Source organism: Mustela putorius, unplaced genomic scaffold, assembly GCF_011764305.1.
Source record: "Mustela putorius furo isolate JIRA1106 unplaced genomic scaffold, ASM1176430v1.1 tig00003974_pilon_pilon_pilon, whole genome shotgun sequence".
NCBI lineage: Eukaryota > Metazoa > Chordata > Mammalia > Carnivora > Mustelidae > Mustela > Mustela putorius.
Genome location: NW_025422117.1, coordinates 11,511,084 through 11,524,599, shown reverse-complemented (window position 1 = coordinate 11,524,599; position 13,516 = coordinate 11,511,084). Strand labels below are relative to the sequence as shown.

The 13,516-nt window shown below is 33.4% G+C and overlaps 1 pseudogene; it reads right to left on the bottom strand.

The window, feature by feature from the left end:
- The window catches only part of LOC101682782, a 39,181-nt pseudogene extending 29,100 nt beyond the window's left edge, over positions 1–10,081 (bottom strand).
- Positions 10,082–13,516: the final 3,435 nt, after the last annotated feature.

The following is a 13,516-nucleotide window of genomic DNA, read 5'->3' as shown; positions in this document are numbered from 1 at the left end:
ATATTGTGCAGACAGTGTTGAAACAGCTAGCAGCGTTTCTAAGGGAAATTCATTTTGTCATATAACTTTTCCTTGCAGATAGGCATTATTTGTTCAGTAAGAAAAGTACTTTCAATTAAGCGTGGTTTATACATATTTTACACAGGTGCTGTAACCTACTGTTTCTAGGATGCTGACTTTATAAACAGTTTCTATTAGAGAAGCAGTTGATAGAAATACATCCATGCTTTCCTAAGCAAGTGCCCGAGGATGCAAAAGCAGGGGGTGAACAAGAATAAGGGAGAACTGACATGTGAGCTCATAAGTCAATGGAAGGAAAAGGACTATAAATATTTTATGTGTCAGAAACCACATTTTTTCCTTCCTCCAAAAATAAAAATGTGTTTTAACCACACTAAAACAATGCACCCTTTATTTTCTAATATATGTACAGAATCACTTCATTTTTCTTTTATAGACTTTATTTTTTACGCAGTCTTAAGTTCACATTAAAACTGAGAGGGAGGGGTACACAGATTTTCCATATGCACCGGACCTCCACACGTGAATAGCCTCTCACGTTCTCACATTGTCAGTATCACTCACCAGATGGCACTTTCTTCCCCCCCTTTTCTCAAGAATGAACCTGCATTGTTTCATGATAATCACCCAAAGGCCATAATTTACCTTAGGGTTCACTCTTGGTATTATCATTCTATGGGGTTTTACAAAAATACAATGACATATACATATATTTGTCATTATTATATCATACGGTGTATTTATTTTCACTACCCTAAGAATCCTCTGTGCTCTGCCTCTTCATCTCTTTCCACCCACACCTCTGGCAATCAATGATTTTTTTATTGTCCCATGCCTTTAACAGTATCATATAGCTGAAATCCTAGAGGATGTAGACTCTTCAGATTGGCTTTTTTTACTTAGTAGTATGAATTTAAGATTTATCCATGTCCTACTGGCTGATAACTCAATTCCTTTTAGTATTGAATAGTGTTCCATTGTCTGGATATACCACAGTTTATCTGTTCACCTACCAAACCACATTTTGTTTTGTTTCCAACTTTGGGCACTTAACAGGCTGTGATAAACACCTGTGTACAAGTGCATGTGTGGCCATAAATTTTTCAACTCCTTTGGGTAATACCAGGGTACCCAACTGCTGGATTGTATGATAAAGAGTATGTTTAGTTTTGTAAAACAAACAAACAAACAAACAAAAACAAAAAACAAACTGTGTTCTGTAGTATTTTGTATTTCTACCAACAATGAATGAATGTTCCTGTTGGTCCATACACTCACCAGCATTAATGTCAGTATTCCAGACTTTGGCCATCCTAATAAGTATGTCATAAGTATGTCACCATCTTCTTGTTTTAGTTTGCATTTATCTGATGATCTATCATGTAGGATATATTTTCATATGCTTATTTGCCATAGTATATCTTCTATGGTGAGGTTTCTGTTAAGGTCTTTGGCCCTTTTAAAAAAAAAATCAGGTTGTTCATTTTCTTACTGTTGAGTTTTGAGAGTTTTTTGTGTATTTGGGATAACGATCCTTTATCAGATGTATTCTTTGGAAATATTTGCTCCCAGTTTCTGGCTTGTCTTATCGTCTTTTACAGAAATTTTTAATTTTAATGAAGTCCAGCTTATCAATTGTTTATTTCATGGATCTTGCCTTTGATGTTATATGTAAGAAGGCCTTACCATAATACCCAAGATCACTAGGTTTTCTCTAATGTTATCTTCTAAGAATTTTATGATTTTGTGTCTTACACTAGGGTCTGTAATCAATTTTGAGTTAATTTTTGTGAAGAATGTAAATTCTATGCTTAAAGATACTTTTTTTTGCATATGTCCAGTTATTTCAGCACTATTTCTTAAAAAGACTGCCTTTGTTTCATTGTATTATTTTTGCTATTCTGTTGAATATCAGTTGATTATATTTTATCCAACAATTCCTGGGTTCTCTATTCTGTTTCATTGATCTATTCTTTTGTCAGTACCACATGGTATTGATTACTGTAGTAAGCTGTGAAATCAAGTAGTGTCTGTCCTCCAAATTTGTTCTTATCCTTCAATATTTTATTGACTATTCTAGTTTTTGTTTTTATGGTTGTTGTTTGCTTGCTTGTTTGGCTTTCCATATAAACTTCAGAATCATTTGTTAATAGTCACAAAATAACTTACTGGGATGTTGACTGAGATTGCTTTGAATCAATAAATCATATTAGGAAGAACTGACTTTTTTTTTTAAAGCTTTTATTTATTTACTTGACAGACAAAGATCACAAGTAGGCAGAGAGGCAGAGCAGAGAGAGAGAGAGGGAAGCAGGCTCCCCACTGAGCAGAGAGCCCTATGCGGGACTCCATCCCAGGACCCTGAGATCATGACCTGAGCTGAAGGCAGCGGCTTAATCCACTGAGCCACCCAGGTGCCCAGGAAGAACTGACGTTTTGAAATTATTTAGTTTTTCTATCCGTGAACCTGAATATCTCTCCACTTATTTGGTTTTCCTTTGATCTGTATTTTTCTTTAGAGATTTATTTATTTGAGACAGATACCATGTGAATAGAGGGAGGGGCAGAAAGAGAGGGAGAGAAAGTCTTAAGCAGACTCTGTGCTGAGCCCAGAGCCCAACGCAAGGCTTGATCTCAACACCGTGAAATCATGACCTGATTCAAAATCAAGAGTGGGACACTTAACCAACTGTACTACCCAGGACCTTCATTGATCTGTATTTTAATAGTCCCTCCTGATAATGTTCTGTTGACCAATGTCAATTTATTTATGATTTGCTCCATAGAAAACAGTGTTTGAAAGCTTCAATTCCAGATCCATGAGTGATACTTTTCTCAGTTACACATAAATAAAGATTAATGAAAGAGTAGGAGTGAGATACAAAGATGGCTTGTAATGAACTTGTCCATTCACTGCAGTATGAAATTTATTTTCCTCAACCCTGAAATATTTAAAAACTTGATTCTCTAAGTATGTTTAGGCCTCCTCAGATCTCATCAGTACTATCAAATTATTCAGGTTCTCAAATTAGTTGCGTAAGTTGTCTAAATTTTTTACAGAGTAAAGTGGTTGTTTTTAACACTGATATTTCAGTGGGTCTATCTTGAATTATTAACCAGTTGCAAATGTATAGTTGTGTACTTGCAGTTTGTTCCTTTTTGATAAGGTATATTTACTACTGAAGGATAGATCTAGAATAAGATCACTATCCGTTCCCTTATTGATGGGCATTTGGTTGTTTCCAGTTTCTTCTTATAAATTAAGATGATATAAATATTTTTGCACTTGACGTTTATGTGGCTATACATTTTTATAACTCTTGGGAAAAAAGCAAAGAATTAAATTATTGAGCTATTTGGTAACTATAGAATATAGAGGAAATATATATAGGAAACTGCAAACAGTTTTTCAAAGTTTTACCATCTTATATCCTCACAAGCATAGTTGAAAGTAGAATGACATCACTTCCTGACTGACATGTGGTATCTCTCATATTTTTAATTTTACCTATTTTATTGGGATTGAAGTGGTATAATATTTTGGTTTTATTTTGTTCCCTAATGACTAATGACAGTGAGCTCCGTTTCTTGTAATTTTTGGACATTACTATATCTTCTTAGCTGATGTATTGGTTCAAGAGTTTTGCTCAATTTTATTGTGTTGTCTGACATTTTATTACTGATTTGTAGGACTTTTTAAAACTATATTTTGCATACAAGTCCTTTGTTAAGTACACTGTGCAAATATTTTCTCCCAGTCTGTGGCTTACTGTTTCCTTCCTTATATTAAATGTATGTTTGTAAGAACATAATATTTTCATTGTGAAACAGTTCAATTTCTTCTATTTTTTTAATATTTTTTCTATTTTTATTGATTTCTTGTTTTTATTACTTTATCTTTGTTTACCTATTGTCTATATGGAAAAGACAGCAAATATAGTCTCCTTTGTTTTCTTCTAGAATTTTTATATTTGGTTAAAGTTTGGTTAAAACTTAGGCCTGGGATCAATGTCAAATTAACATTTTTCAATGGTATGAGGAACAGATCAAAAAAATTTTTTTTCTTTACATATACCCAGCTTTTCTAGCACCATTTGTAGAAAAAAGCCCTATCCTTCTTGCATTATTTTGTCTTGATGTCTTTGTTTAAGATCAATTAACTACGTATCTGTAGATTTATTTCAAGGCTCTTTGTTCCATTCCATTAATCATTATGTCTATCTTTACACAAATGCTATCACTGTTTTAATTATCACAAATTAACACAAATTCCTGAGACCAGGTCATGAAAATCTTCCAACTTCTTAATGTGCATTTTGGCTATTTTGTGACCTCTTTGTTTCCATCTAATAAATATAGCCTTATCAATTTCTATACAGACTTTCTAGAATTTTGATAATGGTATTTTTAGGGAGAATTGACATCTCAACAAAGTATCTACACATTTTTGTAGGCTTTCTCTAATCTTTCCCAAGACGATTTTTACTTGTGCAATCATTTAAAAATATTTTGTTAATATTTATTTGTAAGTGCTATATTTCTGATATTATGTAATGAGTGTAATAAATAAAAACTTCCAATTCACTTTTAGGTTACAGACATGCAATGGAGTTTTTGTATATTGACCTTTTATTTTTCTTCTTATTGTATTCACTTAATTAGATCCTGTGTTTTTGGTAGATTTCTTCAGATTTTTAACATAACAATGAAGTCTTTGAAAATAGTTTATTATTTATTTGTTTTAATTTATGCTCTATTCTATTTGTTTTTTTTTGTTTTGTTTTTTTTCATTCTTTCTTTGTTGTACTCAGATTTCAACCACAACATTAAAAAGAATAGGGCACAGCAGAAATTCCAAACTTGTTCTTGTTTTAAAATTATATATTCAAATTTTAATAGATATAGGGCTTTTCAGATATTCTATTTTTCCTGTCTTGATCTTTGTAAGTAGTGCATTTCAATGGGTTTGGCCATCTCAACTAACTTGTAGAACGTACTAGAACTACATTGTTTATAACAGTCTTTTAAGATATATATATATTTAAAGAATTTTATTTATTTATTTGACAGACAGAGATCAGAAGTAGGCAGAGAGGCAGGCAGAGAGGAAGGGAAGTAGGCTCCCTGCTGAGCAGAGAGCCCAATGCCAGGCTCAATCCCAGGACCTTGGGATCATGACCTGAGCTGAAAGCAGAGGCTTTAACCCACTGAGCCACCCAGGCACCCTGGTCTTTTAATATATTACTAATGACATTTAGAAATGTTTTATTTTGTTTGTTCCCTAAGTGTAAATGAATGTTTCCTAACTTTGTTATTATTTTTTAAAACAATACATGCTGGCTTTCTTCACATTCTTTTTTTTTCTGCCCTTTTGATTTTAATTTTATTTCACTTCTATTATTCATTTTTTTTCTTATTTTGAATTAAATTTGCTTTTATTTGGAATGTTTAAAATTAAAGCTTAGATCATCTATTTTAAACCTTTTGTATTTTTTACTATATGCAAATGAAGCTATACATTTCCTTCTAACAATACTTTAGTGATATTACATGTTATATTTTATTATTATGATATGATTATTATGTTTGGCATATCTTCTAATTTTTCTTATAATTTTTGTTTAAGTGCATGATTTATTTAAAGTTATATGTCATAACTTTTCATTATTTAGAACTATTTCTGGGTAAACTTATTTTGATTGCTTTCCAGTTTAATTAACTTTTATCCAAAAAACATAGCATATTTCAATTATATTTTTATTTTTAAGATTTAGTTTATGGTCCGGTATATTATCTATTTTCATCGATATTCTGTGTGCTCTTGAAAATAACATGTATTCTACAAATATTTGATAGTGTTCTAGAAATATCAATGAGATAGGTTGGATAATAAAATTTTTCAAGTCTTTTACATCTTTACTGATTTTTTTTTTTGCAGTTTGGTTTTGTTAAATTATGCTTATCTATTGCTTAGGGATAGTCCTTTCCCTACCTTGATTGTAGATTTTTTTTTATCACTTTAGTTCAGCAAATTTCTATCTTGTGTATTTCAAAACTGTTATTTTTGTGCATAAAATTGATGTTTATTGGGATAAAATTTCCCTGTTATTATTATAAAAAATTATTTTTGTTTTCTATGTTAAATCTCTGTGTGCTATAATCTGAACTGTCTATTTTTGGTATTACCACATCATTTTTTTGTGTATTTGGAGTTAGTATGTTATGTCATTTTCCATCCTTTAACTTTCTGCAACTTTCTGCCTTTATAATGATTCTTCTTTTATAAAAATCATGCACCTTCTCCTCTCAGAGTGGCGAGTGCCCTTATGTAAACATAAGTGTTATTCAGTGTTTCTTTCAAATGTTATGCCTTCTTTAGTTGGTTAATGTTTTGGTTTGCTCTCTAAGGTCTTCAAACAAGATTTCTCCAAGCAGAGTTTGTCATTTATATATGTAGGATGTTAAGTCTAATATAAGTTTACTTTGCCACTGGAAGTTCAAAATGTTTTAGAGTTTTATCTTTGTGTTTACATACTCCATTTGGAATATTACTTAATACTAGACACACATACAGAATACAGAAAATCTCTTAAAGATATTTCCGGTGTGGGGCTCCTGGGTGGCTGAGTGGGTTAAGGCTCTGCTTTCGGCTCAGGTCTTGATCTCAGGGTCCTGGGATGGAGCCCCGTGTCTGGCTCTCTGCTTGGTGGGGAGCCTGCTTCCCCTCTCTCGCTGCCTACTTGTGATCTTTCTCTCTCTGTCGAATAAATAAAGAAAATCTTATAAAAAAAAGATATTTCAGGTGTATGTTGAATGCCTATGTAAACTTTCTACTTTTAGTTTTTATTATTTTTAAATAGAGATAATTATTAAAGTTTTGTCAGATGGTATGACATTCTCAGAATATTATCTTTCTATACATAACATAATATTCGTAAAATGCATTTCTTCATTGTACCAAATGAGATTAGAAATGTTCTCAAATAATTAGCAATATATTTAATTTTCCCAGACCACTGCAAAAAATTGTACATAAAGATAATATTAACATTTTTATTTTAATCAAGCAGATAAATAGTTAAAATATATTAGTGTGTAAGTGTCATTTACAGACCACTCTAGAAAATAGTTTGGTAGTTTGTCAAAAAGATAAAACTAAGGGCACCTGGGTGGCTCAGTGGGTTAAGCATCTGCCTTCAGCTCAGGTCATGATTTCAGGTCCCAGGGATCGAGCCCCACATGGAGCTCTCTGCTCAGCGGGGAACCTGCGTCCCCTTCTCTCTCTGCCTGCCTGTTTGCCTACTTGTGATCTCTCTCTCTGTCAAATAAATAAATAAAATCTTAAAAAAAAAAGATAAAACTAATATATGACCCAGCAATTGTGCTTGTAGTTATATAACCAAGAGAAATAAAAATATATATTCACACAAAGAAATGTATGTGAATGTTAGCAGCAGCATTATTCGTAATAACAGCAGCATTATTCATAATAGCCCCAAATGAGGAAAAATCCAGATCTTCATCAGCTAATGAGCAGATAGATATACACAACATAGTATATCAATAAAATGGCATACTACTTTTCAAGTTTGTTACTTGAAAAGTAACAAAGTACTGACACAGATCACACCACATTGTGGATGAATATCAACATTATGTTAAATCAAAGCAGCCAGATATAACAGACAATGAATTGCATGGTTCCATTTACATCACATAGTCAAGAAAAGTGAATTTATAGAGACAGAAAGCACAAAAATGGGTGCCTAGGGCTGGGGGTGAGAATGGAGATTGTGAATTATGTAAATGGGCTTATGAAATAAGATTGTTTTCGAATTGATTCATATTAATGATCAGGAGAGTTACTGTAAGTCACTTGAAATGAATTAGTGGAAACAGGTGAACTTTAGGAAACACGAAAGCTGTTTAATGAAAAACAAGTAAAATAAAAACATAATGAAATAATATATACTAATCAAAATTAGTTGAATCATCAGTATATTATTGAAACTTATAAAAATTTTGAAAAAGCAGTTTTTGTATTTTCAAATAAGTTCATTTACAGTCATACATGAATGGACAGAAAGGGTAACGCTAAATATGGCATCTGACCTTATGGATGAATAGGTGAGATAACCCAGACTGCATCTTGCTCCCCTGAAGGAATATTTAAAAATTGCTAAGCCTGTTGGGAAATTAAATAGCCTCATTTAGTTTTCATCTTTTTTCTCTTTTCATGCCAAATCTCTAATGAAAGTGCTAAAGAGCAATGAAATGGCCAAAGGCAGGAAGCCAGAAAGAAAGAGAGGGGATAAGGAGCCAAATAAGCAACCTTTAAATAACTGACTTGATTGATTGATCAACTCATTTAGACAATTATCTTAATAGCTCTGTTTGTTAAAAATTTCCTGGTGGGTTTGCCAGATACTCCAAAATACGGTGATTCAGAAACAACATGAGTATTGTTTAAGCGAAAAGATGGGGAGTCAGACAAGTTTGACTTAAATAAAATCTGCATAAATTCTGATCTGTGCAACCTGTCTCAGGTACAGGTCCAGCTCATACTGATGTATGGGTTTAATGAAGTCATACCTGTAAGACACTTACCACATTACCCGTGCATGGTATTTACTCCATATACAATCATGACATTAATTAACATACCATAGCTGTCATTAATATTTTAGAATGCCATTCAGGAGGAAAGCAAAGTAGACCACATATATTGAAGGTCAATACAATGCTAGAAAAGCAACTAATGTCTTTTATTCAGGAAACTGTACAATTTGAAAAGCTAAAGTCTTAATGATTGACTGCTAGGTCCATGTAACTGACCAACACAGTCCAAATAATTGAATAAGTTTTTCTATTTCTTTTTAATGTTTAAAATGGCAAGATATATTATGTAATATAGAATCACAGGACTAATGGATAGAACTAATAATTGAGCAATAAACTCGTTCAACGAGGAAAAGAATGTGTATATACATACTTCTGTAATGATTCCCCTTATCTTGTGAATCAAAATTATTCTTTAAATAACTGTTTATCTTCCCAACAAGTAGATGCTAAGGTCAGGTTTTATGCTAAGGTACACAAAAAATACAATAGAAAACCTGAAGACAGTATGAGGCCTTCTTTGATAAAGAAATGTATGGGTAAAAATGGCAGGAATAAAAGAGTCTTAGGTGGACAAGAGAAATCTCCCTTTAGGACAGAGGTCTTCAAGCTATTTCTGATGATTGCCAGATAGGAAATATATCAGGCTTTACAGGCCAGAGAACACCTGTCAGAGCTCCTCAGTTCCACTGTTGTATCATTAAAGCAGCCATAGACAGTAAGTTTAAAAGAAAGTAAGTTAAAAGAAAAAAAGTAAGTTAAAAGAAAAAAAAAGGGGGGGGGGAAGGTGTAAGAGTGTTCTGATAAATCATTATTTTTTAAATTAACATTTAATGTATTATTTGTTTCAGGGGTACAGGTCTGTGATTCATCAGTCTTACATAATTCACAGTGTTCACTATAGCACAGACCTTCCCCAATGTCCATCATCCAACCGCCCCATCCCTCCCACCCCCTCCACTCCAGCAACCTTCAGTTTGTTTCCTGAGATTTAGAGGCATTATTAACAAACATAGGCCTAAGTGCCATGATTTGGCCTAAGTGCCATCTTTTGCTTACCTGCTCAAGGGGAAGCTACTTGAAGGACAAAGTAAGTATGTGAGAGACAATTATGTTTGGAAGAATGATATATAGGAGTCCCTCTTATCCTCAGGGGATACATTCCAAAACCCCCCACAGGTGCTTGAAACAGTCGAGTACCAAACCCTGTACAGACTATGTTTTTCCTACACATACATGCATAACTATAATAATGATTACTTTATAAATTGTGCACAGTAAGAAATTAATAATAATAATAAAGAGAACAATTAATAATACACTACAATAGAAGTTACATAAATGTGGTCTTTCAAAATATCTTATACTTTACTTACCCTTCTTCTTGTGATGATGTGAGATGATGGAATGCCCACATGAGATAAAGTGAGGTGCACGACATGGGGATTGTGATGTATGTAGCATTCGCCTACTACCGACTTCTTGACAATATGTCCAAATGGGGATCGTCTGAAGCTGGACAGAGGTTTACCACAGGTACTTACTGAAGAAAGCAAAATTGCAGATAAGGAGGGACTAGTGTAACTGAATAGCTTAAAATTTGAAAGTGTGTTTGAAGTTAATGAAAATATTAAATACATTTAAGTGCAGAAAAAATAATCAGATTGTATTTTAGAAAGACTCCTGTTAATTAGAGGTCAACTATCCTTTGAAAATGTGAATAAAATACATACAGATATCTATATCGATATATCTATAGATATATCGATATAGATATCTAATCTATAGATATAGATGGATATCTATATCGATATAGATATATCTAGATATATATATGTATGTTATGGGTATGTGAGTCTACATTGTCTGAACGGAGGTCTTGGTCCTTGGATTGATTCCTGGTGAGATAGATTTACATGGGGGTCCATGCTCAGAATAAAGAGAGTCAGAAGGAAAGTAGCAAGCACAAGGCAGTTTATTAAAGCAAAATTGCACTTTCAAGGTGGGCGATGAAGCAGGTTTTGCAAGGTGGAAGGATCCCCTAGGCTGTTTTGGAATTGGGTATTTTTGGGTCTCTCTGGGCTGGGAGGAGCTGTGATATACAGTGAGGGGTGGTCACTAAAGGAAGCTGTTTCTAATCATTTAGGAGACTATTAACTCTTCAAGGTTTCTACTGGAACTTTTAGGGCTGCCTTTCTCTGTAGGTGGGGCTGTATTCATGATGCAAATGTATTATAATGAGCCTAGGGGTTACCCTGGGGCAAAGGTGGAAGAGAAGAATGCATGTTCCCATCTGTGGCTCTTGACCTGTCAGGCCCAACATCTTGGAAGCCACCAGGTCAGGATGTTGTGTCATGGGCTTTTAATGTGTATCTTATTTATCACTGTCCTTACCTCCAGCTCCTGTCCCTTAAGGACTTGGGATTCTGTCTCGAGGGTTCCTTCCACTGCTCCTGTCTGGCTTCTACCTAAATGTATATTATAAACTATATATATAAATTACATATATAGTTTAACAGTCTTAAAATCTGTGTTTTAGTATATAGAAACCCATAACTTTCCTTTTAGTTCTCCTAATAGTATCTGTTGCTACCATCAGGCACATAAATGATTTGTAGTTTTACCTAGTAAAATCTTGTAACTTTCCTTGTTGTTGTTATTATTGATTTGTTTTTAAGCTCAGTAAACTGCAACTCCCCTATTAAACAGGGAGACAGGTTTCTGATAACAGGTGTTATCAAAATGTAATATGAAATTAAGTAGCAAAATTCTGATTCAGTATTTTAAAAGCTGAATTGAACAGGTTAAATATTTCATTAATCTCTGGTCTTAATATTTCCCCTGGAAATTCATAATTCAAAATACTCAAGATTCAATTTAGCAATATTTTTATTAAGATAAAAGTTTCTGGATCTATGATTTGTTTAAAACTCTAGTTCTCAAAGCAACCTGTCATCCATGTACATAATTAATCAATATTTACTCTGAAAGTTAGGCATTATCCAGTAACAATTTTAGAAATATATCTCAATTTATAAACATACAGAGGATTAAGTTGAATGAATGTGTCATGGTCAATCAAATGAAGTCTTTGTATCCGGTATCAGTTTTAATGGAGAAACCAAAGCAAGTATGTATCTCTATTTCTTTTTATATCTAGACCAGAGTAAAGAATACCTTACTCCATTCTGTGGTGCATAGATAACAGCTTGGCCTATATTAGGTGATAATAAGCTAATAAAGTATTATGTACCAGTTGTATTGAAGTGATAATGAGCCACACTTTACAAATAAGACATCACTATAAGAAGGAAATTCCCTTTAGGAAGGTTAAGTGCCCACATTAACAATGTGCAGTAGAAATATAATCAAAACAACATCAGTAATTTTAAATTTTCTGGTAGCCACAATAAAAAAAAAAAGGTAAAATGAAATGATATAATTAATATAGAATGATTCATGAGATATTTTAGTGTTCTTTTTTCCATGCTAAGTCTACCTTGGATTTTGAAGCAGTAGCATTAAAAAATTAAAATATCTCATGAATCTTTTTATATTGATTATATGCTGAAATCATTTTGGATGTATCGGGGTAAATAGAATATATTATTATTAAAAATTACATTCTGTTTGTGTTTTGTTTTTACTGTTTGCTCTAGCTCCATTTCATATCCTCAACACCCATGCGTCGCTACTGATTAAAGCATTGAGCAGGTAAGTCCCGCTTGAAGTCTAGCTCCACAGCTTTACCAGTAAGTTAACTTGAACAAGTTGTGTAAACTTTCAGTGACTCAGATTTCTTTTCTTCTGCTTAAAGGTAAACATAGCACTATGTCATTGAGTGTATGTGAACATAAAATACAATCTATATAAAATTCTTATACTTAAAGGTATCATCTAATTTTCCAATTATTATTAGTGATAAGGTCTGATTTATATACTATGATTCATCATGAAAAATTATAATTTCAGAAACATTCCATCTTTGATATTTACTTCACATGATGGTTAATTCGGTGTGTCGGCTTAGCTAGGCTATGGTGCCCAAGTTGCTTGCTAAAATGGTAGCATAGTGTTGCTGTGAAAGTAGTTTTTTAGATACTCTTCACATTTAAATAAATAGACTTTTAGGAAAGCAGATTACCATGGATAGTGTAGGGGGCGTCTCATCCAATGAATTAGAAGCTGTAAGAGAAAAGACTGAAGGTCTTGGAAGAAGTAACTCTGCCCCCATATTGCCTTAGGGCTTGACTGCAACACCAACTCTGGCAGAACTTTTCAGTCAGCTGGTTATTAGCAGGTCAGCCCTGCAGATTTCAGACTTGCCAGCTGACTGTCATATCAGATGTTAACAGAGACTGTCCTAGGCGATCCAAGACTATGACCTTACTATTAAGTGAGCTCAGCATTTTTTGGTAAATACTCAGTCTTCAACACATTTTTCCACTTTTATTTTCTTCCATTCTTTAATCTTTTTTAAATTGGCAAGGAAATCTACCATCCTACAGCACCGAGGTAGGTTTCTAGTAAAAGACTCCCCTCACCATAAACTGTTTCATTTATTCAACTCAGAATTTCTTTCTTTTTTTTTTTTTTAAAGATTTTACTTATTTATTTGACAGACAGAGATCACAAGTAGGCAGAGAGGCAGACAGAGATAGAGGAAGGGGAGCAGGCTACCTGCTGAGCAGAGAGGCCAATGCGGGGCTTGATACCAGGATCCTGGGATCGTGACTTGAGCTGAAGGCAGAGGCTTTAACCCACTGAGACACCCAGGTGCACCTCAACTCAGAATTTCAACTAATACCCATAATAAGCTCAATGCTGTGGTGTCTACAGGTGGTAAAATTCGTGGCCTCTGCTCTTAGCATGAATA